Raw genomic sequence first — 20,237 nt, 5'->3', positions numbered from 1 at the left:
TGGGTATGAATATTGGTGAATCAAAAAACCAAACACATTTCACTCAAGTCGAAACAAAATATTTTGCTTTGATGTTTCCAAACAATATCATTGCTGTGTTTTGGATCACTGGACAGTGTTGAGGAAACAGGACATGAATTCTCAAATAGTTTCAGGTTGAACAAAACAGCATTTTTCAATAAATAAACTACTCAGCAAAAATGTGTTTTGCTCATTTGTACTCACCAAACCAAAACACTCGTTCCCCCGGTAATTAGAACCATAGATCCTGTTGTCCCGCAGAAGGTTGGTGGAAGGCAGGGGAAGGAAAAGCCGCCTCCCTTCTTTTTAGAAGGTATTTACAGCACCACACTGTAAGCAGAAGACCGAGCTGGCCCACAAGAAGAACAAAGCAGTTGAGAGCAGCCAGAGAGCGCACTCTCCAAGTCCCTGTCGAGTAGTCGGTCTCCCTCTTAAAGGTAATAAAAGAAAATATACCAATCTCCTAGAACTGGAAGGGCCCCTGCCTCTTTTTCTAGTGTTGGCCTCATTGCACATAGCAGAGAGGCCAAAAAGCACTGGCCACCTCCTGAGAACGAGTTCCCAGTCTGGGGCTTCAGCTCATGATGTTAGTGTTTGTAACACAAGCTTCTGCCCAGCTGAGCTAAATGGACCACAAAGATTAGCCATCCACTGGGAAGAAGGAACATACACCACAATGACTTTCGGTGTAAAGCATGATAGAAGAAGGTGATAAGAGTCCCAGTGTAACTGGATTAGCACCAGTGGTAGAGTGCCTGCTTTCTGTGGAGGCAATTGGAGTCATCTAGGGTCACAGAACCTTCATTTACAGGCCATGTGAGTCAAGAAGGGTTCACTGAGGGTACGTATGAAGTCAGTGAGGTCCTATGAGTACAAGTAGCATAAGACTCTAATTAAAAAGGGTCATATGGGGTCATCAAAGAAAAATTTGGAGGCAATTGTGCTCATCTTGGGTCACAGAAAATGAATTTACAAGCACGTGGGGTCATGAAGGAGTCAGTGAGGGTTGGAATGATGTCACTGAGGTCATATGAGGACAAGGCCCTTAAGCCGCTGATTAAGGTGGGGTCATACGAGGTCATGAAGGAAAACTGTGAATGTAGTTGGGGTCACAGCATCTGAATTTACAAGTAATTGGGATCATGAAGGGGTCAGTGAGGATTGGAATGATGTCAGTGAGGTCATATGAGGACAAGACGCTTAAGCCTCTGGTAAGGTCGGGGTCATATGAGGTCATAAGGAAATATTTGGTGGCAATTGGGGTCATCTAGGGTCACAGCAGCTGAATTTACAAGCAATTGGGATTATGCAGCGGTTAGTAAGGATTGGAATGATGTCAGTGAGGACAAGGTGCGTAAGCCTCTCATTAAGGTGGGGTCATTTGAGGTCATGAAGAAAAATTTGGAGGCAATTGGGGTCATCTAGGGTCACAGCAGCTGAATTTACTCTCAATTGGGGTCATGAAGGGGTCAGTGAAGTCATATGAGGGCAAGGCGGTGAAGCCTCTGATTAAGGTGGGGGGGTCTTATGAGGACATGAAGGAAAAATTTGGAGGCAGTTGGGGTCATCTAGGGTCACAGCAGCTGAATTTGCAAGCAATTGGGGTTCTGAAGGGGTCAGTGAGGATTGGAATGATGTCAGTGAGGTCATATGAGGACAAGGAGCTTAAGCCTCTGATTAGAGGTGGGGTCATTTGAGGTTAGGAAGGAAAATTTGGAGACAGTAGGGGTCATCTAGGATCACAGTAGCTGAATGTACAAGCAATTGGGGTTATGAAGCGGTCAATGAGGTCATATGAGGACATGGAGCTTAAGCCTCTGATTAAGGTGGGGTCATTTGAGGTCATGATGGAAAAATTTGGAAGGCATTGGGGTCATCTAGGGTCACAGCAGCTGAATTTACAAGCAATTAGGGTTATGAAGGGGTCAGTGAGGATTGGAATGATGTCAGTGAGGACAAGGCGCTTAAGCCTCTGGTAAGCTCAGGGTCATAAGGAAAAATTTGGAGGCAGTTGGGGTCATCTAGGGTCACAGCATCTGAATTTACAAGCAATTGGGGTCATGAAGGGGTCAGTGAGGTCATATGAGGACATGGAGCTTAAGCCTCTGATTAAGGTGGGGTCATTTGAGGTCATGATGGAAAAATTTGGAAGGCATTGGGGTCATCTAGGATCACAGTAGCTGAAATTACAAGCAATTGGGGTCATGAAGCGGTCAATGAGTTCATGGAGCTTAAGCCTCTGATTAAGGTGGGGGTTTTACGAGGTCATGAAGGAAAAATTTGGAGGGAATTGGGGTCATCTAGGGTCACAGCAGCTGAATTTACAAGCAATTGGGGTCATGAAGGGGTCAATGAGGTCATATGAGGACAAGGAGCTTAAAAACTGATAAAGGTGGGGTCATTTGAGGTCATGAAGGAAAAAAAGTTGGAAGGCATTGGGGTCATCTAGGATCCCAGTAGCTGAATTTACAAGCAATTGGAGTCATGAAGCGGTCAATGAGGTCACATGAGGACATGGAGCTTAAGCCTCTGATTAAGGTGGGGTCATTTGAGGTCATGAAGGAAAATTTGGAAGCAGTTGGGGTCATCTAGGGTCACAGCATATGAATTTAAAAGCAATTGGGGTCATGAAGGGGTCAATGAGGTCATATGAGGAAAAGGAGCTTAAGCCTCTGATTAAGGTGGGGTCATTTGAGGTCATGAAGGAAAAATTTGGAGGCAGTTGGGGTCATCTAGGATCACAGCATCTGAATTTACAAGCAATTGGGGTCATGAAGGGGTCAATGAGTTCATATGAGGACATGGAGCTTAAGCCTCTGATTAAGGTGGGGTTCTTACGAGGTCACGAAGGAAAAATTTGGAGGCAATTGGGGTCATCTAGGGTCACAGCAGCTGAATTTACAAGCAATTGGGGTCATGAAGGGGTCAGTGAGGTCATATGAGGACAAGGAGCTTAAGCCTCTGATTAAGGTGGGGTCATACGAGGACATGAAGGAAAAAATGTTGGAAGGCATTGGGGGTCATCTAGGATCCCAGTAGCTGAATTTACAAGCAATTGGGGTCATGAAGCGGTCAATGAGGTCATATGAGGACAAGGAGCTTAAGCCTCTGATTAAGGTGGCATCATTTGAGGTCATAAAGGAAAATTTTGGAGGCAATTGGGGTCATCTAGGGTCACAGCAGCTGAATTTACAAGCAATTGGGATTATGCAGGGGTTAGTAAGGATTGGAATGATGTCAGTGAGGTCATATGAGGACAAGGCGCGTAAGCCTCTGATTAAGGTGGCATCATTTGAGGTCATGAAGGAAAATTTGGAGGCAGTTGGGGGTCATCTAGGGTCACAGCATCTGAATTTACAAGCAATTGGGGTCATGAAGGGGTCAATGAGGACATGAAGCTTAAGCCTCTGATTAAGGTGGGGTCATTTGAGGTCATGAAGGAAAATTTGGAGGCAGTTGGGGGGTCATCTAGGGTCACAGCAGCTGAATTTACAAGCAATTGGGGTCATGAAGGGGTCAATGAGGTCATATGAGGACAAGGAGCTTAAGCCTCTGATTAAGGTGGGGTCATTTGAGGTCATGAAGGAAAAATTTGGAAGGCATTGGGGGGTCATCTAGGATCACAGTAGCTGAATGTACAAGCAATTGGGGTCAATGAGGTCTGGAGGCAGTTGGGTCATCTAGGGTCACAGCATCTGAATTTACAAGCAATTGGAGTCATGAAGGGGGTCAGTGAGGTCATATGAGGACAAGGAGCTTGCTTAAGCCTCTGATTAAGGTGGGGGTCATTTGAGGTCATGATGGAAAAATTTGGAGGCAGTTGGGGTCATCTAGTGTCACAGCAGCTGAATTTACAAGCAATTGGGGTCATGAAGGGGTCAATGAGGACATGAAGCTTAAGCCTCTGATTAAGGTGGGGTCATTTGAGGTGATGATGGAAAATTTGGAGGCAATTGGGGGGGTCAACTAGGGTCACAACAGCTGAATTTACACTCAATTGGTGTCAGGAAGAGGTCAGTGAGGGTTGGACTGAAATCGATGACGTCCTATGAAGCTAAGGATTACATAGCTCTGATTTAAGGGGTATCATGCAGGGTCATTGAGGAGGAAGTTGGCGTCATTTAGGGCAGGGGTTCTCAAGCTGGGACTTGGGCGTGAAGTTACACAGTCATTACTGAGTGTTAGGCCGATGTCAGTGGCATCTCACTTTGGTCACTGATGGGTAGCTTGGAGGCAGTGCGGGGCCATGAATTGGGTCCGTGGGGTATAGGCTGGGGACAGTTGGATTACATAGGTCTGGAGTCAATGAGTCACATAGGGACCAGTTAGGCTGGGTATCAAGGCAATGCAATCACGTCGGTTGTCATAGCAATCTAGGCTGGAGGTAGTTGGGGGTCACCCAGGCATCAGGAAGGCTTTAGCTAGCAGTGCCACGAGCAGCACACCTCCCACAGCTATTTTGTAAAGGAGATACGGGCCGTCCCAGGGTCATTGTGGCTTCTGGCATAACAAGGGCAGATTGGGGCCAGTTTCTCTTTGGGGGATTAGCACTTGCTTTACATGCAAAAGTTTTTGATTTGATGTTCTCAGTCTCCATCTCCTGGGCCTGTGGAGCTCACCAGTTCCCTGCAAGATGGTTGGGTTGGCCTCACTTCTTCTGTCATCTTTGGCCCTTTTTTCCCAGCATGGCCCTCCAGGAACCAAGCAAAAAAAACCACAGGCTGGAGCTTGTGCAGCGGCAGCTCACCCAATAACCTACCTCCAGCCTCATCCCCGGCACTGGTGGTGTTAGCGCTCTGCTCTACCCACCTCAGTGACCCAGCACAGGACCAGCCCGCCACTGGATGGCCACTGCTGATATGAGCAACTGGCCGCAACTGGGAACCAGCAGCCTAAGGGCTGACATCAGCAGAGCAGGATATTTTTCTGGTGAAGGGAATTAGCCCAACTCGTAGAGGGCTCCTTGCGCACATCTAAGCTCATGGAATCGCTGATGGCATTTTCCAGCAGATGGTTGCTGGGGTGCCAGCTGATTGCTCTTCCTTTTTCATTGGCATTGCCAGCCCGTGGGCTGTACGTTTCCAGAACCCTGTCCTCCCTCCTTGCAAGAAATGCCACGGGGTGGAGGGGGGGAGAATGCTTAGAAAAGCAGCTCAGCCCTGGCCCTTGTCTGCCTGGCTAGTGCCTGGTGGATTCTCTCAAGTGGCAAAGCCCTCATTGTCCATGGGAGAAGTGAGGAGCTTGATGCCTCCATTTTCCAGATTGCTCTGCTGCTGCAGGGGAGCTGGACCTGGCAGATTACCACTGGAGCCTCTAGCAAAGTGGAGTGTTTGCTTATTATGGAGCAGAAATGGGCCTGATTCCCTCATTCTCCAGCAGAATATAGCTCATTGCTGGCTGCCTCCCTCCCTCTTCTGAGTGCCTCTCACTGAGTATCAACAGAAGAGCAGTAGCTATAGTCTGAGGACTGCTCCAAGGAAGCACAGGGAGGCAAACTCACCCCTTTGCTGCTGTTAGCAGCACAGTCTAACCTCTGAGTCAGCCCCTGACTGCCTCCCTCTCTCTTTTTTGTCCACTGTCCACAGCATTTAGACAAAAGACAGATCCCAAAAGCTACAGAAAGGCGGCCCCCATTCTTGGTGTCATTAGCACTTGCCACAAACCAGCCAACAAGACACGTGCATCCCTCCCAGCCCTTTCAGTAACGGGGAACAGTCCATGCTGCAAATCTCACAGCCCCTAGCACAACAGCAGGGGCAGCAGAGATGGTACATAGTGGGGAACCCACATGGAGAGGGAAGGGAAGATGTTGCAGGAGAGCAGGACACAGAAAGCACTGGGTGGTGGGAGCACCTGTAACACGACTGATCAGCCTGTAACCAATTTGCTTCAACATCTCTCAGACATGTGGCATAGCTCTGCCACCCCACATGGGTATTTTAAGTCAGGCAGAGATCCCCAGGGCAGATTGCTGGCTGGCACCAGGGCTTTTAACCCACAGATGCTGCTCAAACTCCAGGTCAAGTACTTTGGTGTCCATGCAGTTCTGCATGCGGGGGTGGGGACTGTTCATCTCCCATCCCACACTGGTATGAACGTGACAGCACTGCCAGGATCAGGGACTGTGCCTGGGCAGAACCTCCTCCCTCCAGTTCATCTGGAAACACCTGCTCAGTGGAATGCTCCGTGCTGGGGTCAGGGAGGGTAGCTGTGTGTGCACTGTTGGTACACGCAGGCTCCAGGTACCCACAGAGCTGGCACCTTGTAACCACCCGTGTCTCTCTTTGAACTGGGGTCAAGAGGCAGCAGGAAGACCCCACAGACACAAGAGGGGACCGGAATGTGCTGTGCTCTTCTTGCTAGTCGCTGTCTTGCTCTAAGTAATTGAAAACTTTAGCAGCTCCCTTATGCTTTCCATTACAATGTGTCATTTGAACGGTGGAGGGGACTGGCTGGCTAGGAAATACAGAGCCTTCCTGAGGTGACTGGTTCACACCCAACCCAAGTCTCATAACCAAAAGGTCACAGCCCCTGAGGGCAGTATGGGGGTTGTAGGCCAGTTCCCTTTGAACAAGTGACCATATCACAAAACCACCCCACCATGAGCTCAAAGCAGCTGCCTTGGGGGTCTCTGCAGAGATGCTGTGACACTGGCATGCCAGGTGCCAGCTCATACTGAGGTCCCCACGTCTCAACAGGACACTGGCAGATACACAGCTGGAATGTGTCTGGCTCACTTATGGCTGACTATTGATGAAATAGGTATAAGAATGTGTTCAGAATCTATTGAATGGTTGTGAGCTGTGGCGTGGTTTGGGGAGCAGAGAGTGGGAAACAGAGTCTCATCCCTCCCCAATTTAGGCTTAATCAGTTCTGCCTTTATTTAATATAATTTCAGACAGAATTATCACCACTTGTAGTGTCTAGTACATATATTCACGCCAGACACGTAATAACAGACAAGACAGAACAGATAAATGGGCTCAGGTTACCACATTCCAAGGCACCAAGAAGTCCATCCTTCCTCCATGACATTCGTCACCTCCTCTGAGCTCCTGCTCTGGTCTTTTAGTCTTGTTTTTGACCCAGAGTTTCTCCAGTTTTTTTTGGGGGGGGGAGGGGGGCATTTTACATGTAGTTATACATTTTTACATTCACCACTACCTAATTTTCCTCCCATCACATTCAACATATTATCCATTGAATTTTACATAACCTGTATATTGCACATGCACAAACATTAATCACCTAATGTCCACAGTTTTCCTGCTGAATTTACAGTTTCTCGGTCCTTTTGCCCTGGGTCATCCAGTTTTTAAGTTTCCCAGAACAAGGAAGATTTTGTTTAGCATTACATGTTTGTATCTTTTACTTACATCTTCTAACATGACACGTTAGTTATCCTGCTAACAACAGCATTTTAAACAAATCAGCCAGTTACATCAAAGAGAAATTAACATAAATACACTGATGCCTGGCAAAACCTGGGCCTGCCTGTTACCTTATCTCTGCTTACTCAATATCCCTAATTACAATTCATTACAAATAGTGGTAACAAAGCTTTTAACTCCGATCATTAACTAATCCTTCGCTTCAATGTTATAGATCAGGCCCTGTATATTCCCGTCCCCCTTAGTCTATTAGGAAGGGAATTTTAGAGAGCACATTATGATTCTTCAGTGTTAACATTTCTTCTTTTCTCTTATTTTCTGCAAACACAAATTTGTCAGGGGATTTTTTTTATTTTACACAAAGTCCAAAAAAAATTGTACAGCCAAATCTTATCAATGCTTCTCCTGTTGCAAAACTGTAGGTGCTCTGGGTGTTTTAGGCCTTGGTATATAGTTACTTTTAATGATACCCCAACAATGCATTAATCTTACTTGTAATATCTGTGACTGTATAAATCGCCATACAGGAGAGGGGTGTTAATTAGTGTGAGGAGTGGCTCTTCTATAGAAATTGTTATGCCCCTCCCCACAGAGCAGACCCTTCAATACCAGATGGGTTAGGGTTGGATCTTACAACTGGAAACTCCCTACATCTGGACTGAAAACCCGTCAACAAAAGGACTAAAGACTTTTATTGTTCTGCTTTCCTCCCGTGAAGATGAGTCATGCAAGTGGACTCCTCCCATCAGATGAGGTTGCAGCTCAGAGCACATGGAAGGGGGGGAATAAATCCCCAAACCAAAGGAACTAAGCAAGTGCTGTGTTTTATGTCAAAGCATAAGGGGTTAAAGGGACCCTGCAAGTTGCCTTTGCAGCCTTTGCCCATCACCAAGGAAGAGTTTGCCAGCGTTTCTGTAGATATTGGGGGACCCCTACCCAGACCTTCCAGAAATGGAAAGAAATATAGCCTGGTTATGGGGGATTCTGCCATCAGATATGCTGGCATTTATGCTGCCCCTACTGGCTGCTGGGAATAATTACGCTTTATTACACAAGGAATGTTCTTGGCCTCAGTGAATTGATGAAAGTGTTGGCTCTGATTCTGGGTCAGGTCCCTTCTGCTCTCCCCAGCTGAGAATGCCTCTGGTGCACGGTTTCTCCAGGGGGTTGAGGCTGGAATATCAGTGTAAGGTTCTGCAGGGACTAGATTCTGGGCCTGAGGGGCAGACGGCCTCTCTACAGAGTTACCTGACAGCCATGATAGAGCCATATGCATTATCACATTCACCCTGTGGAGATAAACACCACAGGAAGTATCAGTGTGGAAGGCCAGACTGATCACTTCCCTCATGGTCCCTGATTGGCCTATTTAACCCCAAGAGAAGTTCCAGGAAGTGTTCACCTAGCTGCATAGACACCCTAGCCAGCTGTAGCGACTAACCTGCCCCTTGACTCACTCCTGGACTTCAACCCTGACTCAGACCCCTGGCTTTCCCCCTTGAACCCTGGCTTTTGGACTCAGACTCTGCTCCTGCTTTGACCTCAGGCTTCGGAGCTTGGACTCTGCCTCTCACTTCGACTTCTGGTAAGTTTTGGGTCCTGAATGTGTCCTCTGAAAGAAAGAAAGAAAGGAGACATGGAAGTCAGAAGTTAGAGCTAAATAAGAAAAGAGACAAGGACTGACAATACTGAAGGCCCACACTGAAGTCCATAAGTGACCTCTACCCAGCTTCCGTTGCTTCCTCCAGATCTTTCAGATTAAGTGGATCTAACCATACAAGGTGGTACAGGGTTTCTTGGAAGTATGGCATCCTGCCTACCAGGGAGACAGCTAAAACACTCAGATTAATTTTTAAAGTTATGCTACCTGTCATCCTGCAGGTGAAAAGGTAAGTCCTCTAGCCAGGGCCGGTTCCAGGCACCAGCTAAAGAAGCAGTACCAAGGGGCGGCCCTCCAGTCACTATTGGGGCAGCACGTCCAGGTCTTCAGTGGCAATTCGGCGGCAGGTCCCTCAGTCCCTCTTGGAGTGAAGGACCTGCCGCTGAATTGCTGCTGAAGAGTGGAGCGGCGCGATCACGCTGCCGGGGCTTTTTTGTTTTTTTTTTTGCCACTTGGAGCGGCAGAAAACCTGGAGCAGGCCCTGCCTCTCGCTCCCTAAATCAGCTGCAGAACATCCCTCCTACCTCTGCTGGCTTTCCGGCTTCCAATCTGTGATTGGCTACAGCACTAGCTCCACAGTAGACTTTGTCCATCAACCTGTCAACCTCTGCACAGAAGCTACAAGTGAAGGCAAAGCCAGTCATGAGACCCCAAAGCTAGAAATGTCAGTGGGGGTAGGAGCCCTGATTGGTGACAGGACAGGGGCCGGGGAGGAGAGAGAAGATGGTAGGAAAATAATGGGGTAAGAAGCGGCCCAATAATATAAGCTGTTGAAAAACAAAGAAAAAACAAAGAATTCCTGGCTGCCAGGCTACCAGTGAGAGACTTGCTATCATACCTAGCACCAAGTCACTGGGATTCTCCTATAAGGGATGAGTACTAGGAGAAGATTGAGAAACCTCACTCTAGAAGTTCATGGAGGATAGGTCCACCAGTGGCTATTAGCCCCTATCCTGCTGCTCATGAATGTTACTATTGGCTTTAACCTTGAGTAACATGGAATTTTCCATTGACTAACCACAGGGCAATTGTCTGTGAGCATCATCAGTTCACATCAAAATTACACCTCCAATCATGGATGAAAAAAACTGATCCTGGAGCAGCACTGGATATAGTATTGACCAAACTCACTGGAGAAAAGAAGATTATAAATAGCCCTTAATGCTCAATCAGGTTGATTTTTCTAGACTGTTTTTGTGCATTTCCTTGTGTGCTTATTAAAAACAATCCCACGTCAGCAAAACTAGAATAAAAACCAATGTAGTGGTATGCAGTAAGTAGGTGTTGATTTTGTTTTTTAACTTTTACTTGTGAATAAATGATTACTGGAAAATCAGCTGAAAACATTCCATTTTGCGTTATAATTATTATAGTTGAATGAAACACAAACTATGGCCTTAGTCCTGCAAGGATGTGTCACTCATTTTAATTCCAAAATTCTCATATTCCACGCAAATTTGGTGTTTCTTGAGTGTTATTTTTGAAAATTGTTTACATCAGAAATAAAGAAACATAAGCATATGATCATAGGCAGTTATTTCCATTAAAGAAAGGAATCCCACAGCATTTTGTGTTTCCTACATATTCAATTATTGTGCGTCCTTCATTGTGGGTTTTCGTCACATATTTCATCCCATATTTGGGCCTTTGCAGGCTGACAAATCTGTTGCTAACAAGATTCTGTCCTCATTGATCTAATTACAGGATTGTGGCCTATATCAGTGCAGCAGTATTCATTGCATACCATCCCAGCAATAATAAGCCATAATATCTTTTTAAATAGAAAAATGTGTGTATGATGTTGAAGTCATGTCAACTATGTGACCTTTGTGCTGAATGCTGCTCTGTAGAATATTCAGTAAACACATACTAGACATAAATACGCTCACTAGATGGAAATGGAAGAATTATTGATAATAATGCAGAAGAAGCAGAAGTGTTCAATAAATATTTCTGTTCTGTATTTGGGGAATAAATAGATTATATAGTTTCATCATATGATGATAATAACACTCTTTCCATTCCACTAGTATCTCTGAAGGATGTTAAACAGAAGCTACTAAAGTCAGACACTTTAAAATCAACAGGTCCAGATAACTTGCAGGCAAGAGTTTTAAAAGAGCAGGCTGATAAACTCAACAGATTGTTAACACTGATTTTCAATAAGTCTTGGTGCCCTGGGGAAGCTCTAGAAGAAAGCTAATGTGCCAACTTTTAAAAAGAGTAAATGGGATAACCCGGGAAATCATAGGCCTGGCAGCCTGACATTGATCTTGGGCAAGATAATGGAACGGCTGATATGGGATTTGATTAATAAAAGTCTGCAGGAAGGTAATGTAATTAATGCAAATCAACATGGGTTTACAGAAAATAGATCTTCTCTAACTAACTTGGTATCTTTTTTCTTTTATGACATTGTGATTTTGGGTGATAGAGGTAACGGTGTTGACATATCCTTAGCCTTCTGTAAGGTGTTAGACCTCGTACTGCACAACATTTTGATTAAAAAGCTGCAATGATATAAAATTAACATGGCACACACTAAATGGAGGAAAAACTGGCTGATAGGTCTAAAAATGTAACTCTAAACGGGGAATCATCATTGAGTGGGGCTGTTTCCAGTGGAGTCCCTCATGGATCTGTTCTTGGTCCTATGCTATTTAATGTATTTATCAATGCCGTGGCAGAAAATATAAAATCATCACTGATAAAGTTTGAAGATCATACCAAAATTGGCAGAGTAGTAACTAATGAAGAGTACAGGTCACTAATTCAGAGCCATTTAGATCGGTTGGCAAACTGGGTGCAAGCAAACAATGTATTTTAATACAGTTAAATGAAAATGTATACATCTGGGAACAAAGAATGTAGGCCATACTTAAAGGATGGGGAAATCTATCCTGGGAAACAGTGACTCTGAAAAAGATTTGGGCGTCATGGCAGATAATCAACTGAACATGAGCTCCGAGTGTGACGCTGTGGCCAAAAGAACAAATGCGATCCTGGGATGCACAAACAGGGGAATTTGGGTAGGAACAGAGAGTTATTTTACTTCTGTATTTGGCACTGGTACGACTACTGCTGGAGTCGTGTGTCCTGTTCTGGCTTTCATTTGTTCTCTTTTCTGTTTTTCCCTCACTTTCTCCCCCAAATCCTTCTCAGTGTCAAAAGAGAAAGGGGAAAAATGGGTAGGGGGAATGATGGAAGTAATGATTAAAAATAGGTTTATAAAACACATTAATTAGCATAACATGATCAGGACAACCCAATGTGGCCTTTGTCACTGTCCTTTGATCATTTCCTTCCCCAGGAAAACTGTGCCTCTCTGATCTACTAGAATTATTTGAGAGAATTCAGACAATTAATGGCTAAAAAAGAACAAACAAAGAAAAAAGCCAAGATGTTCACAAATGGGTGATCTGAGTGATTCCTTAGCACCACTGGTGCCTTAAGGTTAGCCTTCTAAGGCTGAGAGTTTCGAAGGTGCCTAGGTGACTTAGGAGCATACGTCTAATTGACTTTCAGTGGGACTTAAGCTCTTAAATTAGGTGCTTTCAAAAATCCCACCCTCTAGTCCACAGTTAGGCATCTAAATAAGTGGCCTGATTTTGAGAGGCAATGAGCACCCAGCTGACTTGAATGAGTTCTGAGGATGTTCAGCAGTTCTCAAGAACTGGTGAATATCTTCTATGCCCTAAGGGAACTGATGCAAAGAATTCTGAGGTCAGTGGAAAGACTCCCATTGACTTCAATACAAAGTTTTTGATCATGCCCCAAATGCACCATCCATTTAGGTGCTTGATTCTGTCATTGTTAACGTCAATGGTAGTTTTACCACTGTCTTCAAAAGGAGCAGGATTAGGGCCTAAAATGAAGAGACCAGCTATGCTTGCTGAAAGAGGAGGAACTTCGTTGGACCTGCACTCTGAGCTGCTTTGATTTTTCTTTTTCATTCTCTCCTTACTGAGGTCAGAACTGACACTTTTTTTCATATACAAGTGTCCAAGCTTCACATGGGGAACTACTGGATCACCACAGGCACAATAAGGTTTAAAGTTTTTAATTCCCTTGCCACCTCCAGGAAGGCTGGGCCCACCCAGCCAGGCACAGAACCACTCTAAAACCTGTTGTTCTGGTGGTAGGGAGCACCAACTCCACCCCATAACTAGACTACTTGTGTAGGAGCCCCTTCCAACATCACCCCACCAGCAGCAGGCTGGGAGGGCAGCAGCACGGGTTCCCACCCCTGTACAAAGTCTGTTTCTGGCAGGATTGTTGGTGGAGCAGCATCATTCAGAGACAAGATGAATATGGCAGTTCACACCGCTGGGAGCTATTGTTTCAGGCCATCTGCAGACTCAAACAATCGCCGGTTAGGCTTAAGTGATGTTCTCAAGCTTTTCTTCACAACCACAAGGGCTAGAAACATTGTTGTTCTGTGAAAGTTGAGATTCTGCTCTCATTATTGACTCTAGGAGCTAGAGGACTAGGCACAGCCTATAATGCCAATGCCGTACTTCTGCCATATTTCCTTGCCCATGGGTCCATTACCCCAGACCTTTTCCCCCTCCCCACCATCCCTCCAGCTTCCCTTTATTACCATTCCCCACCCTCTCCCCAAACTCCCTGATGGTTGAAGAGAGCAGGAGGGGTGAGGGTTTACTTACAGTTGAGGAATTAAGACAGTAGATGCAGACTGGAGGTTGATTAGCCCATCATTCTCCATTTCCTGATTGCCGAGTGCTTCCCTGCTCTCATTTAAGGTGACCTTTTTTTCCCTTGGAATTTGCTTGAAAAGAGAAAAGAGAGAGGAATGAGCATTTGAAGCTAGAGATTTAGACCAGAGCTCTTCCTTAATCTCAAATACAGTGTCCCGGATTCCTGGTTTTTCTGAGCTGTGCTCAGCACAATTCAAGAAGGGGGAGCTACAAAGGTGGCTGAAATCATTAGACCTAGCTTATACCCCACCTCTGACCCTGGGGCTGGCTGGGCATAAGACTAGCCCCTGAAATAAAATGGAGTTGCCTTAGGAAGCTTCTTTTTTATGCTGGCTGCTCTCTCCAGCAAAGGTCATTCCAGCAACCAGGGATTGCCAAAGGGCAGGATTGCGGCCACACCTCCCTTCCCTGGGCATGCCGGAGAAGCTGGGATGGGGGTAGTGTAGGACCCCCTCTACTGGCCCTCCCACCTTTCTGAGAGCAGCACAAAGAAATTGGAGTGAGCGCCAGGATCTGGTTCAATGTCTCCTACCAGTGTGACTATTTTGGGCTAGATCCTAACTGGTGTAAATTGGTGTAACTCTGCTGACCCCAATGCCGCTATGCCAACTGACACCAGCTATGTATCTGGCCCAATTCCTTTCATGCAGTATTTTCCATTTTCATTTCTCTTTGCCTTTTCACTGTTCAGGGCCCAGTGCACTCCCTGATTTCCAGAATACTTCAGCCAGCGTTTGTCCTGCATTGGGACTGCAAGATCAAGGGCTGAACATTTAATGAAGCGATCTGATGTAGCAAAGGTGCAAAAAATCCAGGCATTGTAAAAGAGGAGGGGAAAATGCTATAAACCATAATGTAATGTAATGCAGATGAGAAGCACAAAGAACCTGCTCAAAATATAACCATTTTAATAATTGTTTTATATTTAATTGACTAACTTCTATCAGAGGAGCCCTGGCTACATTCACAGTATCCCTTTGCCCTTGAAGGAGAGTACCCAAGGAGAGCAAATCGTGAAAGAGAGAGGAGGGAGGTGGGAAAACTATTTCCAGAGTTCACCGTTCATATTACTTTCCTGTTGTGTGTATTTTTAGGAACAAGACAGAACCAGTGGAACTAAGCTAGGGTGAAATAATGGAATGGCACGCTGTTCGGAATAGCTGCATTTTACTCACTGGATGTCCATCACTGACAAATGTTGCTCTCTTGCAATTCCCAAATGCCCTGACACCAGTGTGGACAGAACAGACCCGCTAGCCAACCTGCAAACGTCCTCACTGTCTTGTAGTCCAGTAAATGGGGCAAGTGCCGTTAACAGCAGTAGAGAAATGCTTCCTATTTGATTTTATTAACTGATTGACATGAATTAATGCATGAGGATATTTGATTGTGTCATAAAATGTGTATATGAACATCATGATTCAATTTAATGTACCCATTACTGCTTGATGTGCCATTATATTGGACTAAATTAAAAGAATTTTATGGAAAAAAAATTACAATTAAAGGCTCAAAATTGATTACATTCATAACTTAGAAGAAGATATTCACTTCTATTAATATTTTGAATAATGACAATAAAAGTATTAGAAAACAACACAATCTATTTGGGAGTGGACAAAGAAAAGAATGGCTGAGATAAACAAAGGCAATGCAAACTAAAGTTAGGATTCTTTAGAATCTCATTCATGCTGAGGTTAAGAGACATGGGAACAAACAAGCGACACACCTACGGCAGTTGCTGTTAAAAGATCAGTGTTTGGCAAGAGCCCCAATGCAACACAACACTGCGGTTTCTAAGAGACAATTGTCTCCCTGCTGTGTAAATATTGGTCATTGTTTGTTTGTTTGTCCTGTGCTGTCCACTACAGCACTTTCTGTTCTAACTAGCAGCTGACAGCCAACATTTTCAAAATGAGTCCCCAAAGTTATATTCCATATTTAGGGGCTAAATAGATGACCCATTTTCAAAAGTGCCCAGCACTCAGCAAACTCCCACAGAAGTCAATGGGAGTTGCTGAGCACTCAAAAATCAGCCCACTTTTATTCAGGTGCCCTAAGGAAAGACCATTGATAACCCAATTACTACTAGCAGCCAGACGTGGGATAACTTTATTGTTGGAAAAGGACAGATTCCCCCATATTAGTGGCCTGGAGAAATAAAGCTCGGGAAAACCTTTCAATGGAAAAAACGACAGCCTTATAGCAGGATTAAATGGATTTTATAGTATATGGTTGTAATTTTGGGAATTGGAACAAAATAAATATACAGATAATGATAAGAGGCTGTCCAATCACAGACTGGTATTTTAAAGGTAATAAACAGAAGTTAAGATTTGTTTATAGTTAATTGCACGGAAATTTCATGTATGTTAATAATAACAAAAAACGGTTTTTCAAAACAAACAAACAAAAAGGCTTCAGAGGCTATCGTTAGACACCTATTGTTGAAAACCTTAGCACACATTTTTATTAGTTTCCTGGATTTCTTTTGCTTTGATATGTAACCCTTGTTCCAGATACCCTGGGCAGCAAAAAAGGCCAAGTTCTGATGTCTAAGGGTTCCTTCTGAAAATGAAACAAACACTGGCTCGAGCCCTCTCCCAGAAACCTGGGAAACTATCAATCACCCTGCGCACCCTCGACAGGCAATACTTCCCCCTTGCAAACGTGGAGTCCATTGTACAAGTAAACAAAGTTTACGGGGGGGAAACGGGGCACAGAATAAACCTGGGGAAAGCCAGCAATCAACACTATCTATTAGATAAGACTGCTGCTCCCCAGATCGTCTTGGCAATAGCCTTAACCTCAGCCCTCCTCTCACAGCTGTGAGTGGCTAATGAGGCACTGCAGTGGGACATCAGCCATTTCCCTCCTCCTCCACACCACACTCACAATTTGTTGTCCAAGGTTAGTAGAATCTAAAATTCAGGCATATCCATTTCCATCCCCTAAGGGAAGGGATTACAGCTTTGGTGCTGACAAGGGAGGGCCTTACTGGAGTCCCACAATGAGGCTACTGGTCTCTGTGGCTTCAGTCCAAACTACCTCAGTGTCATTGCCTGCCTCAATTCTGATCATCACCTCTACACTGTCCACTGCCTTAGCTCTGTTCTGAGTCTTCAGAAAAGAATCAATGGCAGGTAGGACCACCAGGGAGGCACTCGCAGCAGAACATAATAATCTCTTTACTCTCTTTTTAGTGTTGCTCAGATTCTCTTACCCAACTGTGCCAGACTGCAGTTTTGGTCAGGGTGACCCTCTCACCCCAGGCGCACTTGGTGCAGTCCTCTTGTCCTTTCATTTCCCAACTGGGATAATAGTGCTTTATTCCCTCCAATCTCAAAACTTAACTGTATTTTAACCAAAATTCTCCACCCTTTCACGTAACTGAAATGCAAATGAGGCCACATGCATTCAGTCATTTCCCCTCGCCCACCAATTGATGCCGGTAGAGTCCTCCCTCCCCTATGGACCCTGGGCCGCTCTTCTCCCTGCTCTCAACAGGTGTTGAAAGTGAGCTCCCTACTCTCTAGGACTTCAGGCCACAAGGCTTACAGATATTCTAAAAAAATATGAAATATGCTCAACTGAGTCGGCTAAAAGGTGCTGTTACAGCTCTAAGAGTACAGAGATAGTAATTTACACTAAAAGAAGTGGGATCCCACATCACTTCAAATTTCCTTCACGAATAATTTGTGTGTCCCCCTCCCACAAATTGTGGACTTTTCATACATCGTGTGCCAGGTGGAAAGTACCCACATAGCATGTGAGTTCAAGTACCCACATAACATACTGTATCTACCCAGTTGTAAAGCAGTTGTTATCTCACTCAAATAATATTTGAAAACCAGTCTGACTCTGAGAATGGAGAATTGAAGTCCCCAGGGAAATATGTCTGGGAATATTCTCTTTAGGGTTACCTCCGTGACAGAGAGAAAATTCAAGGAGCAGAGAGGCAAGATATCACAGAGGCCTATCACACTTGCTCACATTTCATCTGCCACAAGATATGCGCTGACCTTGAGTTGACCTTACAGTTTACAGGATAAAAGGAATAGATACATAAGTGAAATCTGCAAAATTTGACTGGTATAAGAACAGATGAAGAAGCAGGCAGGCATGCACTCCATCACCTGCTCTAAAAATACAAATCAAACTACATCGATTGGTAGAGTACTTTTAAGCAATGGTGGCACACATTCCTTGCCATCATTTACTTCCGCATATGAAGTCTACAATGCAAAGCATAGGAGGTACAGTAGGTTAATGCACTAGCCCAGTGGTTCTCAAACTGGGGATTGTGACCCAAATCAAGTAAATGGGTCATTGGATGCTGCAGTCTTCACTGAAACGTGTTAAAAATCTGCCCATCCAGCTGAGATGCACCTTGACAGCCTGCAGATCACGCTATCCTTCTTTTCTAGTATTTGCTGACCTGGCACAGGCATCTGGAAAGGTAAAGCAGTGCCATGTCCCTGCACAGAAATGCTGTACCTTTCCTGCCCACTGTGAGTGAAATTGACCCCGACCACACCATCTTACTTAGTCAATTTCACTCACAGCAGGAAGTGTGGGTAAAACTCTTCAGTGCAAGAGCCTGGCACTATTCTATGAACCTGAAAGAAGGGAAAAGAGCTCAGAGCCTGCACACTAAGGATAAAGGGAGAGAGATTTAGGAAGGAAGCCAGAAGCAAACACACAAAGACAGAGAAATTGACAGACGAACACAGACAAAGAAATGTACAGGAGCGTACAAAGAAGTGAGTGAGTGAGTGAGAAAGAGAACACAAAGGAAGAAAAAGTGGAATTCCTACTCCCAAACATTTGTCCAACTCACTATGTTAAACATATTGAACAAATAATTTTGGTAGCCCACCTCAAAAATTTGGTAGCCCAGTAGTGCAGAAACAATACAGCAAACCAAAATCAGGTGAAAATTGAATGATGCAGGAGTTCTGTCAAAAAAATAGCATGTGATCATGTAATTAAAGACTATATCATAATGCATATGCATCCAGGGGCCAAATTAAGATTTCATAGGCAACCGTAATTCTGGTATTTCTTGACTTTTGAGTGCTTGAATAGGCAACATTCTTTTAACATAGGTTTTTTTTTGTATGTAGTTTCCTAGGTTTGTAAACAAGCAAACTGAAAAGACAGCAATTCCATCATTTTGGATCATATTGATAAGCACATGGTTCAGCAGCAGGGTTGGAACTAGAGCTGTGTAAATAACTGAGTTCTCAGTTCACAGCCAGTTCTCAAAAACGGAAGAAAAATTCATTTTGGCTTGAAGAGAAACAAAGATGTTTTGAATTTTTCAGCAAACTGAAAAGCTGGGGGGAAAAAATCAACCCAAATTAAAATGCTTCATTTCAATGTTGAATTTTTTTAAAACATGAAATTGAAGGAAAATCCTAAATGCAAAGCTGTTTCAAATAGAAAAAAATCATTTCTAATATGTCAAAATGAAACATTTTGATTTTTTCAGAATTTGGTGGAGGTTTGGTTTTTTGTTTTTGTTTTTTACTGGCACAATTTTGGCAAAATTGACATAAATTCACAAAATGTTTCTATTAACCAGAATCAGCATTGATTTTGACAAAATTAATTTTCAGCCAAAAAAGTTTTCCCAGCTCTAACTGGAACTTTGTGATCCATCAGACAGACCTCTGCCACTTGGGCTAATGCTGTAACTGATAGTAGTAATACATTGTCAGCCTCTGTGTGGACCAGCAATAGAGGGGGATGAGACACACACTTTTTCATCTCTCAGTCCTTTTCACTGTGTTTTCTATTTACACAAAATGATTAAACCGTCCTCTCCAATCACCTTAGAGATTGTGTTTGGAAAGAATTAGAGTCCATACTTAGATTTTTTTCCTTTTTCAATGAAAAAAATTACAGCAAGAAAACCCACATAAAACTCTCACAGGCATGTGTTTGAGGTGGATGGAAAAAGTTTTCAAAGTTTACACATGGAGCATGTGTTCTTTGTGCTATATGCTGTGATGGTTGTAGAAAAGATTTAAAATACAGCATTTTATATGCAACGGCTATTAACTATTCACTAAGGGTTACGTCCTGTCACTCTTACTCATGTTGAATAGCATCTGACTACACAAGTAGTCCCACTGATATCAACTGAACCGTATGGGAAGAATTCTCAGCAACTGTCTAAGACCAAGTACTAGCTCTAGAGTTATCTCCAAGCTTTGGAAAACTCTGCATTTGTCCCAGCCAAAGGAACTCCTACACAGAGGAAGCCTTAGCTACCTTCTGAGAACGTTAGAGCTTAATTGATTCAATCTGCAGTGGCCAAGTCCAGGGACACAGGCTGCACTCCTGGGGGAAAAGGTCACTCAACAGATGTGAGGGATTCCCTCAGCACAATCTTCATCGAGAGCCCTTTAGATACTATTACAAGCGGATAAGCCACTGGGC

Source organism: Mauremys reevesii, linkage group 5, assembly GCF_016161935.1.
Source record: "Mauremys reevesii isolate NIE-2019 linkage group 5, ASM1616193v1, whole genome shotgun sequence".
Classification (NCBI taxonomy): Eukaryota; Metazoa; Chordata; order Testudines; family Geoemydidae; genus Mauremys; species Mauremys reevesii.
This window is presented reverse-complemented; position numbering follows the sequence as displayed.